At 36.7% G+C, this 12,803-nt stretch overlaps 1 protein-coding gene across 2 annotated transcripts in view; it reads left to right on the top strand.

Annotated features, from left to right (window-relative positions):
* CNTN5 (contactin 5) overlaps positions 1 to 12,803 on the top strand; it is a 1,548,293-nt gene that overhangs the window by 1,510,166 nt on the left and 25,324 nt on the right. The window lies entirely within an intron of this gene.

A 12,803-nucleotide genomic window follows, 5' to 3' on the forward strand; every position in this document is an offset into this window, starting at 1 on the left:
TATCCACATAAAGAACCCAAGGATATGAATTATATCTCTTATCAAAATCAGAAGCATTTCTTATTTTTTCACTCTGACACAAATGTGAATTTGTGTGACCTCAAAACAGGGTGTTTTCCTTGCTCTTAAATCCAGCCATCCCAAGCTCATCATGTGACCATCCACAGTCTTACTCTCTGTCATATAATGCACATCCATGCACAAAATAAAATAGCAAACGTGGATATCAACCCATTTAATTTTACCAATACTGGGAATAGATTCTTTGAGATTCTTTTAGAATGACCCATATGAGAATTACCAAATTACGCAAACTTTCCCTTTTGAGAGCTAAGTTTATAACTCAAATACCTGACAACATACTTGTGGCATAGAGGTATTAATTCAGTGGGTGTTGAAGAGATAGACATATACATGGACTTGCTTACTATACTGAGAAACAGAGGAATATCATAAAGAGTTTTAACACAAACACACAAAGAAAGCTTTGCCAAAGACATACTAGCATTATAAAAACGCCAATTACTAATTGACTAATTGTTAATTATAAAATGGCCAAGACTATATTTTCAAAAGAGGAGATTTTTTTAATCTACATACAGAAAAATGCACAAATCATAAATGCACAGCTGAGTGAATTACCACAAAGTGAACATACCTGTGTAAGCACAACCCAGGTCATGAAACAAAACATTGGGAAAAAGTAGAGACTCATTTTGTGTCTCCTATAGTCACTATTCTTAATCGCCAACAACCCCCAAAAAAACAATATCTTGATTTCTGATTGATTTTTCTAGTTCTGGGAACCCTATGGAGTTTGTATATTTTGTTTTTTTCCCTCAACAGTATATTGGTAAAATTCATTTACATTATTGCAGGCTTTCCCTTAAAGTTCATTTGTGGGTATCCCACAATATATTTATCATTCTTCCATTGATGGACATTAGATTTGTTTACAGTTTGAGTATGTTATGAATAGAGCTGAGTATATAAAACAATTTTGGTAGAATTATTCACTTACAATATCATATCTAATTCATGATCATTATATAGCTTGCATTTTTTTAGCCTTCTTTGATCTTTATCCACACTGACCTTGCAGATCTTTTCTTGATTTATCCCTATTTAATCTTTTCATTGTAATATAACTGCAATCTTTGATTTTAACATATTTTTCTTTAACTTTGTGTTGTGAAATATTTACACATGTGAAATACACAAAAGAGCATACTGAATTTCTACTCAACACTTGTCTTCAATAATTGTGAATTAGTGAATAATTGGGCTTAATAATGTATAACCTGTTTTATATATGTGTGTCGGTATGTGTTAGTTGCTTAGTCATGTCTGACTCTTTGAAGCTCCATGGACTGTAGCCTAACAGGCTTCTCTGTCCATGGAATTCTCCAGGCAAGAATACTGGAGTGGGTTGCCATTTCCTTCTCCAGGGGATCTCCCTCACCCAGGGATTGAACCCATGTCTCCTGAATTGCAGGCAGATTCTTTACTGTCTGAGCAATCAGGGGAGCCCACGAGAAGCCATATATAAAGTGCAGCTAAAGAATCTGCCTTCCAATGTAGGAAACCAAGTCTCCATCCCTGAGTCAGGAAGATCCCCTGGAGAAGGGAATGGCAATCCACTCCAGTATTCTTGCCTGGAGAATCCCATGGACAGAGAAACCTGGTGGGCTACAGTCTTTGGGGTTGCAAAGAGTTGGACACGACTAAGCAACTATCATTTTCACTTTCAATCAATCCTAGGGCTTCCCTGGGTGACTCAGTAGTAAAGAATTCACCTGCCAATGCAGGACACAGGGCTTCGATCCCTGGGTTGGGAAGATCCCCTGGAGAAGGAAATGGCAACCCACCCCAGTATTTTTGTTGGAAAATCCCATGGACAGAGGAACTTGGCAAGCTACAGTTCAAGGGGTTGCGAAAGAATCAGACATGACTTAGTCACTAAAAAACAAAAACAATCAATCATAGTATTATTTTGAAGAATATCTCTGTCATCATATCATTTTCATCCAAAGTATTTCATAATAAGTTTCTAAGTAAGTGAAAGTCGCTCAGTTGTGTCTGACTTTTTGTGACCCCATGGACTGTATGTCCATGGGATTCTCCAGACCAAAATACTGGAATAGGTAGCCTTTCCCTCTCCAGGGGATCTTCCCGACCCAGGATCAAACCCAGGTCTCCAGCATTTCTGGCAGATTCTTTACTAGCTGAGCTATCAGGAAAGGCCCAATAAGTCTTTAAACACATGCTTTAAAGAACTGTCATTTTTCTGCATCCTGAAGTCATGCAGATTAGAGAATACACTCAGTTAAAATGCTGCAAGCTCAAAAATCCCACCCAGTGCAACTCTTTTAAAAGTAGATTTCTCTTGGTCACTGCTTACATTTTTATCAGATGCCACAGTATTTATCCCCAGGCAAGAATTGTTTATCATTTAGCCAAAAATATGAAGAGTTTATACTTGGGTTGGGGTCTTACAATTTCTGGCATTCTCTTACTTTCTTAATTTCCTTCTTATGTTTCCAACTGCTTTTTCTTGTACTAAACTCTACCATTTGCTACTCCAGCTGGTCAAGCTGTAAACTCCTGGCACCATGGTCATATTCTCAAGCAAAACATTCACAAACTTACCTGTCACAGTTGTAACTTGTCAAGAGTAAACTCTCCTTCAAATTCTGTCTGCTTTTGGATGCTTGCCAAGACTTTTAAAATTCTCACCTAGGGCAGGATTCGTATTTCCACTTTACAAAGCATTTCCACTTTCTAGCATTGTCTTTTTAATATCTCTGAGATCAGTAGTATTATTTTCTTTCAATAATTTGTGATATCCTCTCCTCCCTCTCTATTCTGATGACTCTTGATCAAAGGAGATTTACAAATTTTTTGGTCTTTTCAAAGAATTAACTTTGGCTCTTTCAATATTTTGTTTCTCAATTCATCTCTATTATACCCTTCTTTCTAGTTTATTTGGGCTTAAAATGTACTGTTTTTCAAACTTCATAAGATGGTTTTATCATTGATTTTTTGGCTTTTTGCCTTTTCTAATATATGCATTTAAAACTATACATTTCCAAAACTGCATTTATAGCACCTTATATGTGGTTAACCATATAATATGCTTGAGTACATAATACTTTTTATAAAAAAAGTTAATACAGTTCTACCTATATTAACTTTCATACTGTAACTTTTATTCTTTCATTTAACTAGTATCTATTAAGGGACTATTATGTCTACCCCTCATCAGACAAACCATTTAAGGACCTTAGTTATTAAAAAAAAATACTCCCCTAATATCTTGTTTAATATATTGTATTTTAGAACACTTGAGTAGATTAAAATGAAGAAGGGAATGGAGCTAACATTTGTAAAAGACCTACACTGAACTACACATGTTAAGAACAAATTCAATTGTATTTGAAACCAGTTTTTAAGTGTAATTTTTAGATAGCAGTGACAGCTTATAGAAAAAATAAATACAATTTATTCAGTAAATTATATCCATCCTTATGTTCCTGCTGCATTTCATACTTCCTCACCGCAGAGCCTCTAATCACTGTTGAACTGTCTCATAAATATTAAAAATCTTAACTACCCATTGTTTATTTATCTTATTTGATTCATTAAATTGTATCCTTTATAGTAAAATTACCTCTGGGCACAAAGCAGCTAATTTTGCATGCAATCTAATAATGCTGACTGCCAGTGTATCTCAGAGTACTGATTGTGAATAGCCAATTTAATAACTATACCTAGTGCTAAGCTCGGGAGATTAGGAAACTGGAGATCAACTAAATAGACGCAAGCAGAGACTTTTCTGACCGAAACAAATTCATTATTAATGGGAAATGTGCTCCCCATGTATAGAATTTCTGAAACTCAATAGAAACACACGGCTGAACTTAGGTTTTACATAAAGTGAAAGTCGTTCAGTCGTGTCCAACTCTTTGTGACCCCATGGACTATACAGTCCCTGGAATTCTCCAGGCCAAAATACTGGAGTGGGCAGCCTTTGCCTTCTTCAAGGGATCTCCCCAAGCCAGGTCTCCCGCATGCAGTCAGATTCTTTTCCAGCTGAGCCACAAAGGAAGCCCAAGGACACTGGTGTGCATGCTTAGTCACTCAGTGGTGTCCGACTCCTGCGACCCATGGACTGTAGCCTGTCAGGCGCCTCTGTCCATGGAATTCTCCAGGCAAGAATACTGGAGTGGGCTGCCATTTCCTTCTCCAGGGGATCTTCCCAACCCAGGGATTGAACTGGGGTCTCCTGCATTACAGGCAGATGTTTTACCAACTGAGCTATCAGGGAATTTCTGAAACTCAATAGAAATACATGGCTGAACTTAGGTGTTACATAAGAGGTACATAAAAGGGACTGAAGCATTATTCGGGAAAAGATTATAGTGTTTAAAGTGTGTCTGAAGGTGAAGAATCAGTAGAGAAAGCAGGGTAGTAAGGAAGTATCTGCTTCCTAACCGGCAGTTTAGTCACAATTTTTGAATTTAGGAATGGCAGTGAATTGGATGGAAACATGTAAAATCACCTTTTCTTAATTTCCCTTAAAGTAACCATGAAACCATGAGAAAAGACAGAATCTTTTTTGCAATCATAATGAGGAGTATGAAACAAGAATTTTAGTACGATTTTCTAAGGTTTTCTTTCCTTTCATCTTCGTGCAATGACCCATCCTCAAATTTCCATTTTCTAGGTTCAAGCAAGCAACAAAATAGCCTCTAGCCTCCTTCTCTTTTATCTTTTTCTTCAATGAAAAAACTGTAGTCACGAACAGGAAGCTTTGTCTCTCATCTCAAGCTTCTGAAAATTTTTTTGTGTTGTGCGGAGAATATGAGTGGAGGCTTGTACCAGCACAAAGTTTGGCCTCTGTCTCAGCATCATCCACTGGGCTTGGATACACAGTCTCGAGATGGATATATCCCCATACAAATAGAACTTCTATTCCTTTGTAGAGCACCATTAAAAACAGGTTAATTCTTGGAATCATGTAAACAGAAGAAATACTTTTTAAAGAGGAAAGAAATGATAGGAGAAAAATCTTTGGAATAAGAAAATCAGTGATAAGGCTCAGAATGAATTCCTTTCCCATAAGAGATTTTCTTGTAAATAAGAAGATAATTTTTAAACATAAGTTTCTAGATATCAATGAGAGAAAAGAAAATATTTCTTCTATCAATATATTAAAAGAGTAATGCTGGTTATTAAAGAGAGTGCAATAAAATAAAAACCAAAGTAATTAAAATAAAATATTCATTAGGAACAATCAAATGCAAATTTGATATTGCTAATTATTTAGGCCAGAGCTTTGGAGTACAAGCTTGTAAACCCAGAATGCAAAGTAAATGAATAAGGAAATTTTACTATAAGGTAAGAGAGAAGAAGGCAGATGTAAAGAACAAAAGGGGTTTGGCCCATAAACCAACTAGATACCTGCCAAGAAGACAGAATAGATGGAGCAAAATCAGTGACAATAGCAACAATAAAAATCCAAAGTAAACAGCAATCCAAAAACAAAGTAACTGAAAAATATCCCTACCTTAAAGTAGAGAACGCCCACAGAGTTTCTTGTCACACCTATAACTAGTCCGTCACCAAAGTCTGTTGGCTTTATCTTCTAAAGATCTCTCTACTGCATACCCATCCACATGTCCATAGCTATGGCGCTAATCCAGGCCATCCCCATTTCTTACCAGACTCAGGCATCACCTCCTAACTGCTCTCCTGTTTCTACTTCAGCCCCTTTCCAAGCTGTCTTCATATTGCAACCATTATTCACTAAGATAAATCATACAGTGCTGCCCAATGCCAATATGAAGCAAGCAATTAAACAGATAAATTAGGATAGTTTCATATAGTAATTCATATAGGCATCTCCAGTGGCTCAGACGGTAAAGCATCTGCCTACAATGTGGGAGACCTGGGTTCAATCCCTGGGTTGGGAAGATCTGTTGGAGAAGGAAAGGCTACCCACTCCAGTACTCTTGCCTGGAAAATCCCATGGATGGAGGAGTCTGGTAGGGTACAGTCCATGGGTCACAAAGAGCCAGACATGACTGAGGGACTTCACTTTCCTTTCCCTTTCATTTAATGATAATTATAAGTGATAATAATAATCATAATAAAATTCAGAGTAATATAAAATAGAGTGACTGAGGGAGGGAGAGTTTCTTTAAGGAAGTGACCAAGGGAAGCTTCACCGTTTAGCTGAAACTTGGATGGAAAGGAGATGGCAATTTGGAGAAAGAATGTAGAAAGAGCTTATGGGTAAAAAAGGCACTAGAAGTTCAAAGGCTGTAAATCAAGAATGTAACTCAATGTTTGAGGCTGTTCTGCTGGGAGGTGATGAACAAAGTGATGCGAGATATAAGATGAGGTTGGAGAAGTATGCAGCAATCATGTCAGGTAAGCTGTGGTGAGCAGTCTGCAAGTTACTCTAAGTGCAATATGGAGAGTTTTTGACAAAGGAGTGACCTAATTTACATGCTAAAAAAACAAAGCAAAAAATGTTTGACTGCTGCGTGTATCTTTTCAAAACAAAAATTTGATATCACATGTACATGTCACTCCCACCCCTGCTTAAGATCCTTCAATGTGTTGGCATTGCTCCAAACTGTTTAACCCAGCCAGTGATAAGATTAGGCTCTGTCCTTTGCCTTTAGAATCAAAGGGGGCTACACGCACCCTCAGCCTTCACGTTAGCCTAAGTGAAGCTTTTTTCAGGTTCACACGTTCTCCACTCACCTCTCCACATTTGCACCTACTCCTCCTCTGCCTTCTCTACTGATGCTTTCTCTGACCAGCCTCCCTCCACTGAGTCCTAGTCCACACTAGATCTCCAGCAATATGCAGCTTGGCTGAACCACAATTGTACATTTGTGTGGTTTTTCATCCAATAACTATCTTGCTACTGTTTTTTTTTTTTTCATTTAAGAAACTTTTTGAATCCACAGCAAAATTGAGCAGGAAAAAAGGGTTCCCACATACCCACTGTCTTCACACATTTAACCTTAACTCCTCCATGATCAACATCCCCCCCAGAGAACGACATTTGTTGCAGTCGATGAGCCTATAGCGACACGTCATTACCAGTCAAAATCCAGTGTTTAATTAGCATTCACTCTTTGCAGCAACATGAATGGACCTGGAGATTATCATACTAAGTGAAGTAAGGCAGAAAGAGGACAAATACCATGATATAACTTATATGTGTAATCTAAAATATGACATAAATGAACCTATTTATGAAACAAAATCAGAATCAAAAACAGATATCAGACTGATGGTTGCCAAGGGGAAGGGGGTTAGGGAACGGATACAGTGGGAGGTGGGATTAGCAGATATAAGCTTTTAAACATAGAATGGATAAATAAGAATGTCTTACTGTATAGCACAGTGAACCATAGTCAATATCCTATGATAAACCATAGTGGAAAAGAACATAAAAAAGAATGTATATAACTGAATCACTTTACTATACAGTAGTAATTAACACATTATAAATCAACTATACTTCAATAAGAATAAAACAAATAAATCAGGATTCACTCTTGATGTACATTTTAAGTCTTCCGACAAAAGTATGACATGTATCTACCACTGTAAATTGTACATAATAGTTTCACAGTCCTAAAATTTCTCTGTGTTCTGCCTATGCAAAGTCTTTTTGGACTCACCATTAATCCCCAGTTGCCTGCAGGCACAGTGCTTGGTAAATAATGCATATTCAAAAAAACTTTTGGACGAATAATTTAATAGTTTTGAAAAACTCAAAGTATGGTAAAATATTTACATTTCACTATGCATTTTGATTATTTTTTTTTAAATCTAAACTTACTAGAGAATAAATTACTTGCAATGGTGTAAAAACTTTTGCAACATTAAATAACATCAGATAATAGAGCTGTATTTATTAAATTCAGGAAGTGCACTATTGAATGAGCAGTGACCATTGTGTGTAATTTAAATTATAAACAAGGGAATACAGGAGGTAAGAGTTACGCTTTTAAAAACTAACAGGTAACAAAAATCAGATAGGAAGAAATCTTCAATGGTTGTAAATGTGACTGAATAAAGACTGGGAAATAGGGGGAAGTTGATGTCTCATCCAGTAACCTTTGACCGCATACAGCAGCAGCGGTAGATTTAAACCCTGTAACTTCATGTAAGGAAACCAGATTGTGTATGACATGAATATCTTAGAATCATCATATCAGCTAATTGAATATGTTATCTGCATAGTTAAAATTATCATTATCGTGGAAAATCAATTTTGGAAAAAATGGGTTATCTACTAAGAAAAGCATCCTGCAGATTTAAGTTCAAATCTATGCTCTTAAAACTATTGGCTCACTCAGAATTCATGCTTCCTGCCTGCCACTATTTATATTACACATAAGTAAAAATAATTTTGAGGAATGAAATCAGAAAATAAAACAATGTGAAGAATAGCAAAAACAAAAGGAAACAGACACAGAAGTTACAAAAATCAGAAATATTAAACCACCAAAAAACAAAATAGTTTAAGTAGTTGGATGAAAATAAGGGAGCTGTCTGAAAACAATTCATAAAACTGAAGTAAGTAGTATTTTAGCTGCTTTATAAATAAGGGTATAGAGATTCAGCGGTTAAGTAACTTGTCCCATTATATGAAGCTTATAGATTTCAAAAATATGATTAAAATTTAGGCCTCTGACTCCACAACCATGATATGTGTAGAGCTGGCAACACTACAGTGTATCTCTCAGATTTATACACTATCATTGGAAATGAAAATTAGTACAAACTATTTGAAAACCAGTGTAGCACTTTTGTTTCAAAAGTATAAAAACTTCAATAATTTTGGATCCTATAATCTCCTGTCTGGGATTCTGTTCTGGGGAGTTACTCCAGTATGTGGAAAACAATATACATGAACAATGAACATACTCATGTCAACATTTTAAGAGAACAAATCTGGAAGCTACCCAAATGTTCTACAAAAGAACAATGGTTAAATTATATTTGGTATACAAGGGATATGATAAATTATTACTATAAAATGGGAAAATATTCATATGTGACTGTAAGTACATGATTTATTAGCTATATGTAATAAAAATACTAGAAGGGTATAATAAAATAATGTAATAAAAGCACACCCATGAAAACCCCAATTATGTGAGAGTGATAAAATAGCAGGTTATGTGTGTTTCTAGTTTCAGATATTTGTGTCTTTTAAAATGTTTTAAACTTCATTTCAAATGATCTCATAGAGAGTTCAAAATGTATAGGTTGATGAAATTTATCATCAGGATAGAATTGAATCATGGAGAAATAAATTGAATAAAGAGGAAGTTTCAACTTTAAAAGGTATAGTGTGACTTATCAATACTATATTACCTCAATTCCAAGTTAAGAATCACTAGATAAGCATGATATTAAACTCCATATGCTTTTCTGCTTTTCTGATTTATCCTCTCCTCCATCAAAAACATAGGAAATAAAATTAATATTTCTCTGTAAAGGTAATAACTAACTCTTCCAGCTCTTTTTTTTTTTTCAAAATTCCAGAAAAAGAAATAATGCTTTTTTTTAAAATTTTAGATTTATGACAAGTTTTATCTGGTACAGCTAGAATTTTTATTTTTTCACAATCTGTTACTTAGAAACACATTATCTTTTACTTGGGATGTTGAATTTCATGGTGATTCATCAACAAATTAAACATTAAATATTTAGAAGTCCAGAATTTGTATTGGAATCTGTGTTTGTATCAAAATCTGTAATCTGTTGAATTTAATCACACTAAACTTTCTCAAATATATATATATTTAACTAACTTAAAATAATCTATCCCATTAAAGAAAGTTGAAACAGAGACATGAAAATCAGAGAAATCATTGGGAAGGAGAAAGATACACATTTGTTCATCCAACAACATATCATTCAATTGTGTAGTTTGAAAATAGCTTAGATTTCTTCAGTTAAAAGTATGCTGAAAATCAAACAAGATAAGTTAGCTCTTGGAATTACGAATAATGGGGCAAACATAATACAAAAGGCAGGGTTAGAGCATTTCATCTTAATCAAACAAATTTCTGAAGTTCATTCATTCAGCTGTATGCCAGTTCAAATCTGTGAAGAGACAAGGATGAGAAACAGGAATTTTATTATGATTATCTTATTAACTATGTGAGTATGTGGTTAGCTGCTTCAGTCGTGTCTGACTCTTTGCAACCCTATGGACTATAGCTTGCCATGCTCCTCACTCCTTGGGATTCTTCAGGCAAGAGTACTGGAGTAGGTTGCCAAGCCATCCTCCAGGGGATCTTCCCAACCCAGGGCTCAAACCTGTGTCTCCTGCATTAGAGGTGGATTGCTTACCACTAAGCCACTGGGAAGTCCCTTATTAACTATATACACTTTTTTTCCCCCCAAGAGCTGTGCAGGTGTGTCAGGCAGTTTTTAATTGCAAAGAATTAAATTACTCTAGCTTAAGTAGGAAGTGTTTTATTATAACTATTAAATTGTTACAAAAATATTGAATTAAATTAACAGACTCCGTGATCTTTCAAAGATGACTGTTAAAGCTAGTCGATGGGCCATGACATAGAGGAAGACACTGATGTCCACTAAAAGCAGGTAGTCTCCAGCCCTAGTCCCACACTCCACTGCTGTGGTTTGTTTGGAAGTCATCGTGAACAGGACAGCTCCACATTCAAGAAGACTTTGTGATCTGGAAGCCTCTGCTGTTCCTGCCAGTTCCAGAGCTCCACCATGTTACTATAATTTGCACCAATAAAATGGTTTTCTTGCATGTGGCTTCTTAACCTCCCATAAAGTTGATGGTTAGACAATGAGCCATTCAGTTTTGCTACCACAGTCAGAGGGTGAAGGGGAAAGGAAAAATAATGTCTCTGTTACTATCAGTTCAGTTCAGTTCAGTTGCTCAGTCATGTCCGACTCTGCGCCCCCATGAATTGCAGCATGCCAGGCCTCCCTGTCCATCACCAACTCCCGGAGTTGACTCAAACTCATGCCCATCGAGTCGGTGATGCCATCCAGCCATCTCAGCCTCTGTCGTCCCCTTCTCCTCCTTCCCCCAATCCCTCCCAGCATCAGGGTCTTTTCCAGTGAGTCAACTCTTTGCATGAGGTGGCCAAAGTACTGGAGTTTCAGCTTCAGCGTCAGTCCTTCCAATGAACACCCAGGACTGATCTCCTTTAGGATGGACTGGTTGGATCTCCTTGCAGTCCAAGGGACTCTCAAGAGTCTTCTCCAACACCACAGTTCAAAAGCATCAATTTTTCGGCGTTCAGCTTTCTTCACAGTTCAACTCTCACATCCATACATGACCACGGGAGAAACCATAGCCTTGACTAGACGGACCTTTGTTGGCAAAGTAATGTCTCTGCTTTTTAATATGCTGTCTAGGTTGGTCATAACTTTCCCTCCAAGGAGCAAGCATCTTTTAATTTCATGGCTGCAATCACCATCTTCAGTGATTTTGGAGCCCCAAAAATAAAGTCTGACACTGTTTCCACTGTCTGTTACTATACTTGTAGGCAAAAAACAACCCCCCCTCCAAAAAAAAAAAAACCAAACAAACAAACACCAGAGTTGGTGGAAGTTCGATCTATATCTCTTTGATATCTATCTCACTTTTACTTTCAAATACCAGGCATATGCATCTGACTGGCTATACCTAAAATATATTCAGAGCCCTAACTGCAAGGGAGTTTGGAAATACAGTGTTTATCTTTTCATCTCTTCAGTCCAGGAAGACACACTAGAATAAGGGTGAAATGGATATTGAAAACTAAAGTACTATATCCCTTTCATTACTCAACATCCATACACATCCTTCTCCCCATTCAACAGTTTCCTCAAAGTAACAGTTGGCAGTGGAACTGTCCCATACTGACATTGTGCAAATATCTCTTAAACAAATGAAAATGTACCCACCATCTGCTTAAAATGGAGAGCCGATAAACTTCCTTTAGTCAACTTGTCCGTCTCCTCTAACAAACTACAATAGAAAGTTACCTACTCATAACACTCTTTCACAAGAAAGGAAGGGACCCAGGTTATTTAATTTTTAGATATGAAACAGTATAAAGAAGAAAATGTGGCTGTTATAGTCTTCATGTCATAAGGCTGCAGTTATAATTTCTAACTTTCTTCCTCCTCTGGACATGTTTTACTCCCTCTGCCTTCAGCCAGCATCTAGGCTGGAAGAGGGATGGGAAGTGACTCCAGTCCTTTTCTCTCCTGGGAGACAGCGGCCTCCAGTACCTTCCAATGGACCCAAGGAAGTGGGTGTCCTGGGTATACTCCAGAATACATCAAGTTTCACACAAAGTCCTCACTGCCTGAATTTCGTACTAGAATCTGCAAATGTGATGTTTCACTTTCTAGCCTGTAGACAAAGAACTTGAAGGAGATGAAATGGTTGCAGAAATACACTTCTTTCACCACAGTAATTAACTGGAAAAAGAATTGTTGCTCTTCATTTTCACCAAGGTAAAGAAGTAGGGGGAAAAACTACCCTGTGATGCCTTCATGCATAATTAAGTTCTAATTTACGAACAGGGTTAAGCATTATATACACACAGATAATTATTAAATGTCATAAAGGGATCAAGTTTGGTATGAGACCAGCCACCAAGAGCATATAACCAGGAAAGATCATCTCAATGCACAAAGTGTGTTTTGACAAAGAGCTATTCCCTTCTGCCACCCTCCCATATCCTAGTAATGTTATTTTTATGTATTTAGACCATTCCAAATTA

The sequence above is a fragment of the Odocoileus virginianus genome, chromosome 10 (genome assembly GCF_023699985.2).
Source record: "Odocoileus virginianus isolate 20LAN1187 ecotype Illinois chromosome 10, Ovbor_1.2, whole genome shotgun sequence".
Lineage (NCBI taxonomy): Eukaryota > Metazoa > Chordata > Mammalia > Artiodactyla > Cervidae > Odocoileus > Odocoileus virginianus.